General features: G+C 48.2%; 1 long non-coding RNA gene across 1 annotated transcript in view; it reads right to left on the reverse strand.

The window, feature by feature from the left end:
* The window catches only part of LOC140729209 (uncharacterized), a 40,484-nt gene extending 31,480 nt beyond the window's left edge, over positions 1 to 9,004 (reverse strand). Inside the window, exon 1 of the long non-coding RNA XR_012099286.1 lies at positions 8,706 to 9,004. This is a non-coding gene — a long non-coding RNA (uncharacterized lncRNA). The remainder of the gene's footprint in view (positions 1 to 8,705) is intronic.
* Between the last annotated feature and the right edge of the window lie 1,299 nt (positions 9,005 to 10,303).

Consider the following 10,303-nt stretch of genomic DNA (forward strand, 5'->3'; position numbering starts at 1 on the left):
CATTTCCAGATATAACTATACAGAGATGCACTACCAGTAATATAGCCAATTTTGTCCCTTTAGACTATGAAGGAGAACCCCATGATTGTGTAGGGAAGACGATGGCATTTGCCAAATTGAGAGCAGATTTACGGTCAGAACCACTAGAGGATGTAGATAAAAAGGTTCTGTTCATAGATGGCTCTTGTTATAGGGATTATGATGGAAATCACACAGGGTTCTCAGTAGTGCAGCAGGATCAGTCGAGCTATAAGATTATTAGGATGAAGTCCTGTCCCCAACCGTGTTCCGCCCAACTAGCAGAAATCAAAGCCCTGACAGCTGCATGTGAAATGATGGAAGGGGAGAAAGTAGACATCTATACTGATTCGGCACATGCTCATGGAGTATGCCATTTGTTCGGGGCAGTGGGAAGCAGAGAGGTTTTAAAAAAAGCAGTGGAGATCCCATACAACATTGTCAGCGAATTCTAGACTTAATAAAAGCCATAATGAAACCTAAAGCATTGGCTATAGTAAAATGCCAGGCACATAAAAAGGGAAATGATGTAATAACAAAGGGAAATCAAGCTGCGGATGAGGCAGCCAGAAAAGCGTCTGGGTGTACATCAGCTGTCATTGCCCCCCAGGTAAGCCTAACTCCAGAACCTGGGGTAGAGGACCTAATTGAAATACAAGGTAAGGCAACTTTGGCAGAACAGACAATGTGGAGACGAAGGGGGCCAAGCAGAACCCAGAAGGCTTGTGGAGCACGGAAGACGCTTTGTTGGTAGCACCCACCCCTCTACTGACGATTCTGATTTCAGAAGCGCATGGGATGGACCATTGTGCAAGGGGGGAAGTGATAAGGAAAATAAAGAAGGATGGTTTTTGGTCACATTATTTACAGGCTTCAGTGGACTCTGTCTTGTCACAGTGCGAGGTATGTGCACAGAATAATGTTCGGAAGGGAATTACAACTCCAATAGGTCACATTCCTGTACCTGAAGGACCATTTAAAATCTAGTGATCGATTACGTAGACATGATAAAGACAGTGAGAGGGAAAAGATACATGCTGGTAGTAATTGGATCGATTTAGCAGATGGGTGGAGGCAGTACCTTCAAGAGGTCAAGGGGCAAAGACAGTGGTAAAATTCCTGACAAATGAAGTGATCCCAAGGTTTGGAATACCTACAGAAGTTAGCTCAGACAATGGTTCAGCTTTTATCCAGAAGGTGGTCAAACTGGTACTACAGGCGCTGAGGATAAAGCAGAGGTTTGGATGTGTATACCGCCCTCAGTCGCAGGGCATGGTAGAGAGAATTAATGGAACCCTGAAAGCCAAACTAAACAAAATTTGTGCAGACACTAAACTTAATTGGGTCGATGCTTTACCGTTAGCATTGATGAGTTACCACATGCAAACTAATCGAATAACATGCCTGACACCGCATGAGATGCTCACTGGGAGGCCCATGCCAGTGCCCCAGCGGAGAGGGCCGTATAAGGGACCTAGCTTAGAACAATTGGAAATAGAATTGAAACAATACATGCAGCAGCTAACTATGATACATAGGTCTATTTATGCCCAGGAAAAACAGAAAGAGCCGGAGACCGTACAGGCGGAAGGACCGATCAAACCAGGAGACCAGGTTTACGTGTGAGTTTTTCGGAGAAAGTGGAATGAGCCAAGAAGGGAGGGACCCTTTACGGTGACTAAGGCATCACCCACCGCAGTTCAGGTAGAAGGACACTCCACCTGGTACCATCTGAACCACTGCACGAGGGCAGTCCTGCAGGGCAATCAGGTGAAGTGTCCGAGGTAAGTGATGCGGAAGAGCAATTAGCAGGAGACAGACGGGGGAACAAGAAGCTAACACTGCACCACAGGAATTTGATCAATTAGTAAGGGAAATTTTTGATTCTGAGGATGGGCCTCAAGACCCTCAGGATGTGGTGGTGGATAATAGGGCTTCTTCAGGTAATGGGGATGAGCTGGGAACGATCAGCTGTGCCCCAGGGGACAAAGCACCCACATACTCTAGTGCAGACTTGGGTACCATTAGTGGGGCAGATATGGAATGGGACTGGTAACCTGCAGAAAAGTAAGAGGAGCACAACACTTACCTCCTCGCCATGGTTAAAGACACGTACTAATCAGTGGTATCAATGGGCAGCTTACACGGCAGGAATGATGAAGAGACAGAATTGTTACCTGTGCTCAAGGGAAAGCCCCACTCAGCATGTAGTTCCCATGCCTTATAACTCCTGCACTTGCACGCAGTGGCGAAGAGAGCACAGGGAACAATGTGAGCAACAGTGTCCAGGTCCGGTTAGGGCTTGTTTCATGAGGATTTGCGTTAAAGCAGATCCCTGCTATCAAAACTGTATGTTATATCAGGCTTCCTCGCAGTTTGATCAAAGCAAGCTTGCCTCTGAATGCAATTACAGCAGACCATGGGCTATAAACAAAAGAAGCCAGACACCTACACTGCAACAGCTTATAATGCAGGACCATCTGAATTATGAATGTTTCATGCAGGTGGGCACTCACCCGGTTGGCTATTTCCGAGGCAACTGCACTCAGACATGGGATGTAACCCCAGGTAAAAGACACTTGACAGGTTCCCCTCCTCTTGAGGGTGCTATGGACTCTCAGACTATCCCATTAGCAGACACTTGGTGGCTGTGTGGACAGGAAGGAGGTCTGAGATCTACCCTCCCCCTCAGGTGGGCAGGAACATGTACGCGTGTCATGCTGCTTCAGGAAGTTATAACGTCCCCTGAAGTACAGTCCAACGCTAACTTCCCTGAGCAGCGGACTCTGCTACGACAGAAGAGAAAATATGACCCGGATCCGACAATCCGGCTTGACAGTATAGGGCAGCCGAGAGGTATACCTAACGAATTCAAGGCACGAAATGAGATTGCTGCAGGCTGGGAAGCTATCATACCTGTGATAGGGGTAAGCAAAAATGTTGAATGGATAAACTATATATACTACATTTCAGCAGAGGTTCAACAACTACACCAATGATGCACTGGAGGCCTTAGGGCAACAGCTGGATGCAACTAGCAGGATGGCGTGGCAAAACAGACTGGATTGGCTTTTGGCAGAAAAAGGGTGTGTGTGTGTAATGTTTGGAGAACAATGCTGCACTCTCATACCAAACAATACTAGCCCAGAAGGGTCTTTCACCAGAGCAATTAATAAGTTAAAGAATCTGCGGACGGAGGTCAAACAGAACGCAGGGTTCGGACATCAGTTCTTTGATTGGTTAGAAAGTAGACTTGGAGGATGGGGAGCATGGCTGACTAAAATAGCAATAACTGTCAGTATTATATTGTTGAGCTGTGCGTTTGCGCTGTGCTGTTTTCTTCCTTGTCTCAAATCTCTTGTAGTGCGTGCTGCAACCAAACAATTTCCAATGCTCGTGGCAATTACTGAAGCAAGTTTAGTGGAGAAAGAAACACCGAAAATGTATCGTTACAGCCTACAACACCTGCAGGATGAACAAGAGCAAAACAACAGGGTGGGAGTAGATTGTAAGGGCTTCTGAGTCTTTTTCCCTGTCTCAGGTACAGAGGGACAGGTTTTTGGCTCAGCAGCCTAGAGTAACAGGGAGAGAATACTTTGAGGTCTTGGCGCAGAAAATTATAGTTTAACCCGAGATTTGGGAATAAATGCTTGAGTTTATTGGGGCTTTTGTCCACGGACTCTTGGCCTTCTTTCTCTGTGTGAGACCCTCTGGGTCTCAAAGGGGGGATATATTGGAGTATAAAAGTATAAATTTCCTCGTCATAGTGACCTCTCTTTTTACCATGTCACGAGTTATGCAGCTTGCAAGTTACGTCCTCCTTTGTCCTACTAACTACTGAGGCCCTCCGTTGGTCGGGGTTGACCATGGGTGTGGTGTCGAAGGTATCTGCACGATACACAAGCCAGGTCAATACATGTTGCCCATGCAAAAGGCTCCCCATCTCCACCCAGCTGATGAATTCAAAGGAACAGCAGAGACCAATAAAAGTTTGGTATCAGTGGCGTCACAGAACATGTCAGTCAGCGTTGAAGTCAACACCGGACTGCCTTAGTGATTCCACCTCTGGATTTATCCTCAGAGTTTACTCCTGAAGCCTTTCCCATGAACGGGTATAACAGCGCAGGCTTGAGATCAGTTTTCCTTCTCCTAGATGAGTTGCCAACCACCACTGATGAGCTCCATCTGCCTGAAGCGACTGGTTTTAAGGCACCAGTAACCCACCTTTTCCCCTCTCCTGTCAGTAGAAATGGTTCAGCCGGGTTTAGTAGCTAAGCCACACGTGAAGGTCACGAGCTGGACTTGGTTATCAGAGGCTATTTGAGGAGCACGTCATTGGGAGCATTTAATAGATAGTGGGAGCCTATCCCCATTACCTCTCCCAGCTAGGACAGCCTAAAGAAACTTTACTTACAAACTACAGTACATACAGCCATCAACTCCCCAACAATTGTCTGTCTCACCGGCAAATAAACTCGCCATGATTCCCTTTCTCACCGGCTCTGCAGTTCCCGACTATTCCCTGCTTCACCATCTCATCAGCTCACCTATCATTCCCTGTTTCACCAGCCAATCAATTCCCCTATGATTCCCTGCCTCACCAGCCTGTCAACCAGGCACGCCCGGGATCCGCTTCAGTTTGCGTATAAGGAGAAGGTGGGAGTGGAGGATGCTATCACGTATTTGCTGCACAAATCACTCTCTCACCTAGATGGGGTCAGTTGTGCTGTGAGGATTACATTCCTTGACTTCTCTAGTGCCTTTAACACCATCCAGCCCAAGATCTTAAAGCACAAACTAACGGAGATGGGAGTAGACTCTCACATGGTGGATTGGATAGTGGACTACTTGACAGATAGACCTCAGTATGTGCGGTTGGGAGACTGTAGGTCTGACACAGTGGTCAGCAGCACAGGAGCGCCACAGGGAACCGTACTCTCTCCGGTCCTGTTCACCCTGTACACATCTGACTTCCAATATAACTCGGAGTCCTGCCATGTGCAGAAGTTCGCTGATGACACGGCCATAGTGGGGTGTGTCAGGAATGGACAGGAGGAGGAGTATAGGAAACTGATACAGGACTTTGTGATATGGTGCAACTCAAACTACCTGCGTCTCAATGTCACCAAGACCAAGGAGATGGTGGTGGACTTTAGGAGATCTAGGCCTCATATGGAGCCAGTGATCATTAATGGAGAATGTGTGGAGCAGGTTAAGACCTACAAGTATCTGGGAGTACAGTTGGACGAGAAGCTAGACTGGACTGCCAACACAGATGCCTTGTGCAGGAAGGCACAGAGTCGACTGTACTTCCTTAGAAGGTTGGCGTCATTCAATGTCTGCAGTGAGATGCTGATGATGTTCTATAGGTCAGTTGTTGAGAGCGCCCTCTTCTTTGTGGTGGCGTGTTGGGGAGGAAGCATTAAGAAGAAGGACGCCTCACGTCTTAATAAGCTGATAAGGAAGGCGGGCTCTGTCGTGGGCATAGTACTGGAGAGTTTATCATCGGTAGCTGAGCGAAGGGCGCTGAGTAGGCTACGGTCAATTATGGAAAACCCTGAACATCCTCTACATAGCACCATCCAGAGACAGAGAAGCAGTTTCAGCGACAGGTTACTGTCGATGCAATGCTCCTCAGACAGGATGAAGAGGTCAATACTCCCCAATGCCATTAGGCTTTACAATTCAACTGCCAGGACTTAAGAACTTTTTTTAAAGCTATTATTAATGCTTTTTGAGTTAGTGATTTAGATGCATATCATATTATTACTGAGTTAAGTATTGTATGTAATGAGTTTTTGCTACAACAAGTGTATGGGACATTGGAAAAAATGTTGAATTTCCCCATGGGGATGAATAAAGTATCTATCTATCTATCTATCTATCTAACTCCCCTCCGATTCCCTGTCTCACCAGCCGATCTGGCATGGTGAGACCAGCAGAAAAGGCGTGTCAGAAAGGCAATGTCATGTTAATCATTGGGGATTTTAAAGAGAAAGAATTTGTAGACTGTCTAAGGGATGGCTTTTTGGAACAGCTTGTTGTTGAGCCCACTAGGGTTGGGTTGGGTGTTGTGCAACGATCCAGAAGTGATAAGAAAGCTTAAGCTTAAAGCGCCCCCAGGGAACAGTGATCACAATATGATCGAGTTCACATTGAAATTTGGGAGGGAAAATAAATCCATAATAGAATCAATAAAATCTGCACCAACTTGAGTGTTCAACCAGTGGGCAAAAGACAACAAACTGTGAAAATACAAAAGGAAAAATAACAAATAAGCAATAAATATCAAGAACATAAGATGAAGAGTCCATTTTGATGATGGGGTGAATGAAGTTGAGTGATTGCTGTTGAGTTTGTCTATGATTTAACTCTAACCCCTCCTCTACTCCATTTCAGCTCTCTCCCATGCTACTGCCAAGCAGGAGGCATAGGAGTCGGAAATCCCACACAACAGGTTTAGGAACAGCTACTTCCCCACAACTGTCAGGTTCTTAAACAAACCAACACAACCCTAACCTTACCTCAGCAACAGAGCCAACCGCCTCCTGCACTACCTCATCTCTTTCAAATCTCTTACTATCGTTCCCTTCAGTTAGTCCTGACGAAGGGTCTCGGCCCGAAACGTCGACAGTGCTTCTCCTATAGATGCTGCCTGGCCTGCTGTGTTCCACCAGCATTTTGTGTGTGTTGCTTGAATTTCCAGCATCTGCAGATTTCCTCGTGTTTGCTACCTCATCTCTAATTATTTTTATTTTGCACCAATGTCTTGTTTTTCTAGTCTTATGTAATTTACTCTGTGTTGCCTTTCCCTCTGATGCTGCTGTAAGTTTTTCTCTCTACCTGTACTACACCGTACCTGTGCATGTTACAATAAACACAACTGAATTCTCCTATATCTCTGCACGGAGGGGGGCAATTCGGCCCATCAGTTGCTTACTACCCTACCACAGGACCTCTTTCTCCCTCAAATGGTGATACCAACCCCTCTCTCTGTTGGATACCCGTCTACTTGGTCCTTCCTACCCCTGTTGCAAACTTACATTAACCCCTTGATTAACCCAAGACCCACTTTAATCAGACTCCTGGGCTTCCTTAGCTCTTGGACGCACAAGAGGCTGTAGCCAGGATTTTGCCAGAACTTGGGTGGTTGTGAAGACTAGGACCTTATTCCCCAAGTGTAAGAGATTGAGGGGTGACCTGAGAGAGGTGCAGAGAGGGGCACAGACAGAGTGAGGGAACATAATCTTTTTCCCAGGGAAGGGTTGCTAAAAACACGAGGGCCACAGGATTAAAATCAGAGGTGAGAGCCTCAGGGGCAGCTTGTTCAAGCGAAATGTGGTGCGTATTTGGAATGAGATGCCAGAAATGGTGGTTGAGACTGGCACATCAGCAAAATCTAAAAGCTATCTAGATAAATTCAAGCGTAGGAGAATGGAAAAGCCGACAGAAAGCAGTGGATATAGCCCAGCCCATCACAGGAAAAGCCCTCCCCACCATTGAGCACAGCTACATGGAGTGTTGTTGCAGGAAAGCAGCATCCATCATCAGGGACCCCCACCACCCGGGTCACGCTCTCCTCTCACTGCTGCCATCAGGAAGAAGGTACAGGAGCCTCAGGACTCACACCTCCAGGTTCAGGAACAGTTATCACCCCTCAACCATCCAGCTCTTGAACTAGAGGGGATACCTTCACTCACCACAACATTATAGTAATTCCACAACTTACTCTCAAGGACTCTACACCTGCTGTTCTCAATTTTTTTGTACTTTCACAGTTTGTCTTTTTTTTTGGAACACTGGTTATTTGTGTTTTTGTGTGCAGTTTTCATTAACTCTATTGTCTTAGGTTGTTCTACTGTGAACGCCTGCAAGAAAATGAATCTCAGGGTAGAATACGGTGACATATATTTTCTCCAATAATATACTTAAACTTTGAGGAGAGGTTTCTGCAGGCTATGTGCCAAACGCGGGATGTGACCAGTTGGCTGGGCAGAAAGCTCTACGTGACATCGCGCCTCTAAAACGCTGGAATTTGGAGGAACAAATTAAATCCTAGAGCAGGAGTTTCCAGCCTCTGTTATACCATGGATCCCCCGCCCCTAACTGAGAGGTGCGTGGACCCCGGGTTGGGAACCGCTGTGACCTGGAGGAACCCGGCGGAAGCGGAGGGGGTGGGGGAGGATGGGGGTAGCAGAAATCGTCGAGGTTTCAAGTGGAAATCTGGACCAGGGGAACACTCCCCAGTGTATCGGAGTTGCCTCTGCACCCTCGCAGAACTGATCCATCCGAGCACCTCTGCAGCTAACTTCCAACGCACAGTCAAACTCTCGGGGACCATCGTCGAAATTCCACACCCTCCCCAGAATTTCTCTCTCCGCGTCGGGATCCCTACCGATGTTTACCAGCACCCAACGAGCCCGCGTCTCCTCCCACTCAGTCTCCAGCGCCTCTTGGACACTCCTGACATATGCAATATGTATTTTAATTCCCTATCCCCGTCAGCCCTCAGAGATACCGGCCTGTACAACCCAGAGCTGTGGACAAACACTGGAAGAATTCACTCAGACACTCCTACCATTGCGATTTCAGCATTGTTTTCAAGGAGAGGGGGAAGTGAGCGCAGTGCTTGAGAAGATAGCTCCACCATCCCGGGACACTCGTCCCCACCCGGCCCGGGTACTCACCTCATGCCTGTGCCTCCGGACACTCTCCTCCCTCCGTCCCTCACATGCTGCCGTTTGCACCCGGCCGGGAGCAGCAGGGGCTCCACATCTGGCGGAGGGGCGGTGCCAAGTGCCGGCCGCTTAGTACTGCGACCCTCCCCAGCGGAGGCGGAGCGGCGGCCGCTGATCCAACTCACGGCCCGCGGACCGTTTCGCTAGTGTGGGACACACACACACGAACGTGTGGACCTAATCTACCTCCCCGAGCTCTCCTCCCTCTCGCCTCACGATTCCTCCCTCCGTCCCAACCATCGCTGCTCGCTGGATCTCGGTACACTGCGCAACAAAATAAATCGATTGCACAAACCCTGTTATTGATACACCTCTCCTCAACCACAAATCCCTTTCCCCTCTCCCTTACCCCACTCCCCTCCCGCCTTCACACACCACTCCACCTCCCCCACACGCCAACTCTCCCCCTCCCTCACATTCCCTTCACCACCTTCATCCCTCCCCATTCCTCTCATCCTCCATCCCTCCCCATTCCTCGCCATTCCCTCCATTCTCTATCACTCCCCTTTCCCCTCCCCTCCACCCCCTCACACTCAGCCCACCATTCCTCCATCCATCACCCTCACCCTCCATCAGTCCTCCATCCCCTCTAACCCTTCCCTCCCACTCACCTTCCAATCCCCTTTGCCCTTCATCCTTCTGCTCCCCTCTATCCGTCCCCCTCATCCTCTATCCTCCTTCCCTATTCCCAACCTTCTCCCTTCCCCTCACAATCCATCCCTCTCCCCTCCATCACTACCCTTTCCCACCCCTCCTCTCCATCCCTCCCTTCCCCTTCCATCCATTCGCTCAACCTCTCTTCTCCATCCCTCCTCCTCGCCTTCCATCCCCCTCATCCTCCTCCTCCCCTCCATCCCCATCCCTCCCCAGCCCTCCATTCCTCCACTTCACTCACCTTCATCCCTCCACTCCATCCCTCTCTTCCCTTCCCCCTCATCCCCTCCCCATCTCCTCCACCTGTCCTCACCCCTCCCCTCCATTAATCCCCCTTCATCCCTCCCACTCGCCCTCCATCTCTCCCATTCATCCCTCTCACTCGTCCCTCCAACCTTCCCACTTCATTGTCCGTCACTCCCCCTCCATCCCTCCCCAGCCCTCCATTCCTCCACTTCACTCACCTTCATCCCTCCACTCCATCCCTCTCTTCCCTTCCCCCAATGCACCATCTGCCTTCTTAACCTGGTAAAAAGCCTCAGTCAACCTGCGTAGCAGCTTTGAGTATCCTGTGGACTCGTATTGGAGTATAAAAGTATAAATTTACTTTGAAGTCAGTTTTGAAACTTGCTATTTGATATGCATGTGTAGGAGAATGAAATCTTAAGAATGTAGAAGACAATGGTGTGTTAATGAGAGGTAGCTAAAGAGATGTAGATTAGAACATTGGTCAGTTCTGAGTTTGCTATTTGCTAAGTCACGAAGTATTAAGAATGTAAACTTGCTATTTGCTAGAGACTGAAATCCTAAAAATGTAGAAGACAATGGTGTGTTAATGAGAGGTAGCTAAAGAGATGTAGATTAGAACATTGGTCAGTTCTGAGTTTGCTATT

This window comes from Hemitrygon akajei, chromosome 6, assembly GCF_048418815.1.
Source record: "Hemitrygon akajei chromosome 6, sHemAka1.3, whole genome shotgun sequence".
Lineage (NCBI taxonomy): Eukaryota > Metazoa > Chordata > Chondrichthyes > Myliobatiformes > Dasyatidae > Hemitrygon > Hemitrygon akajei.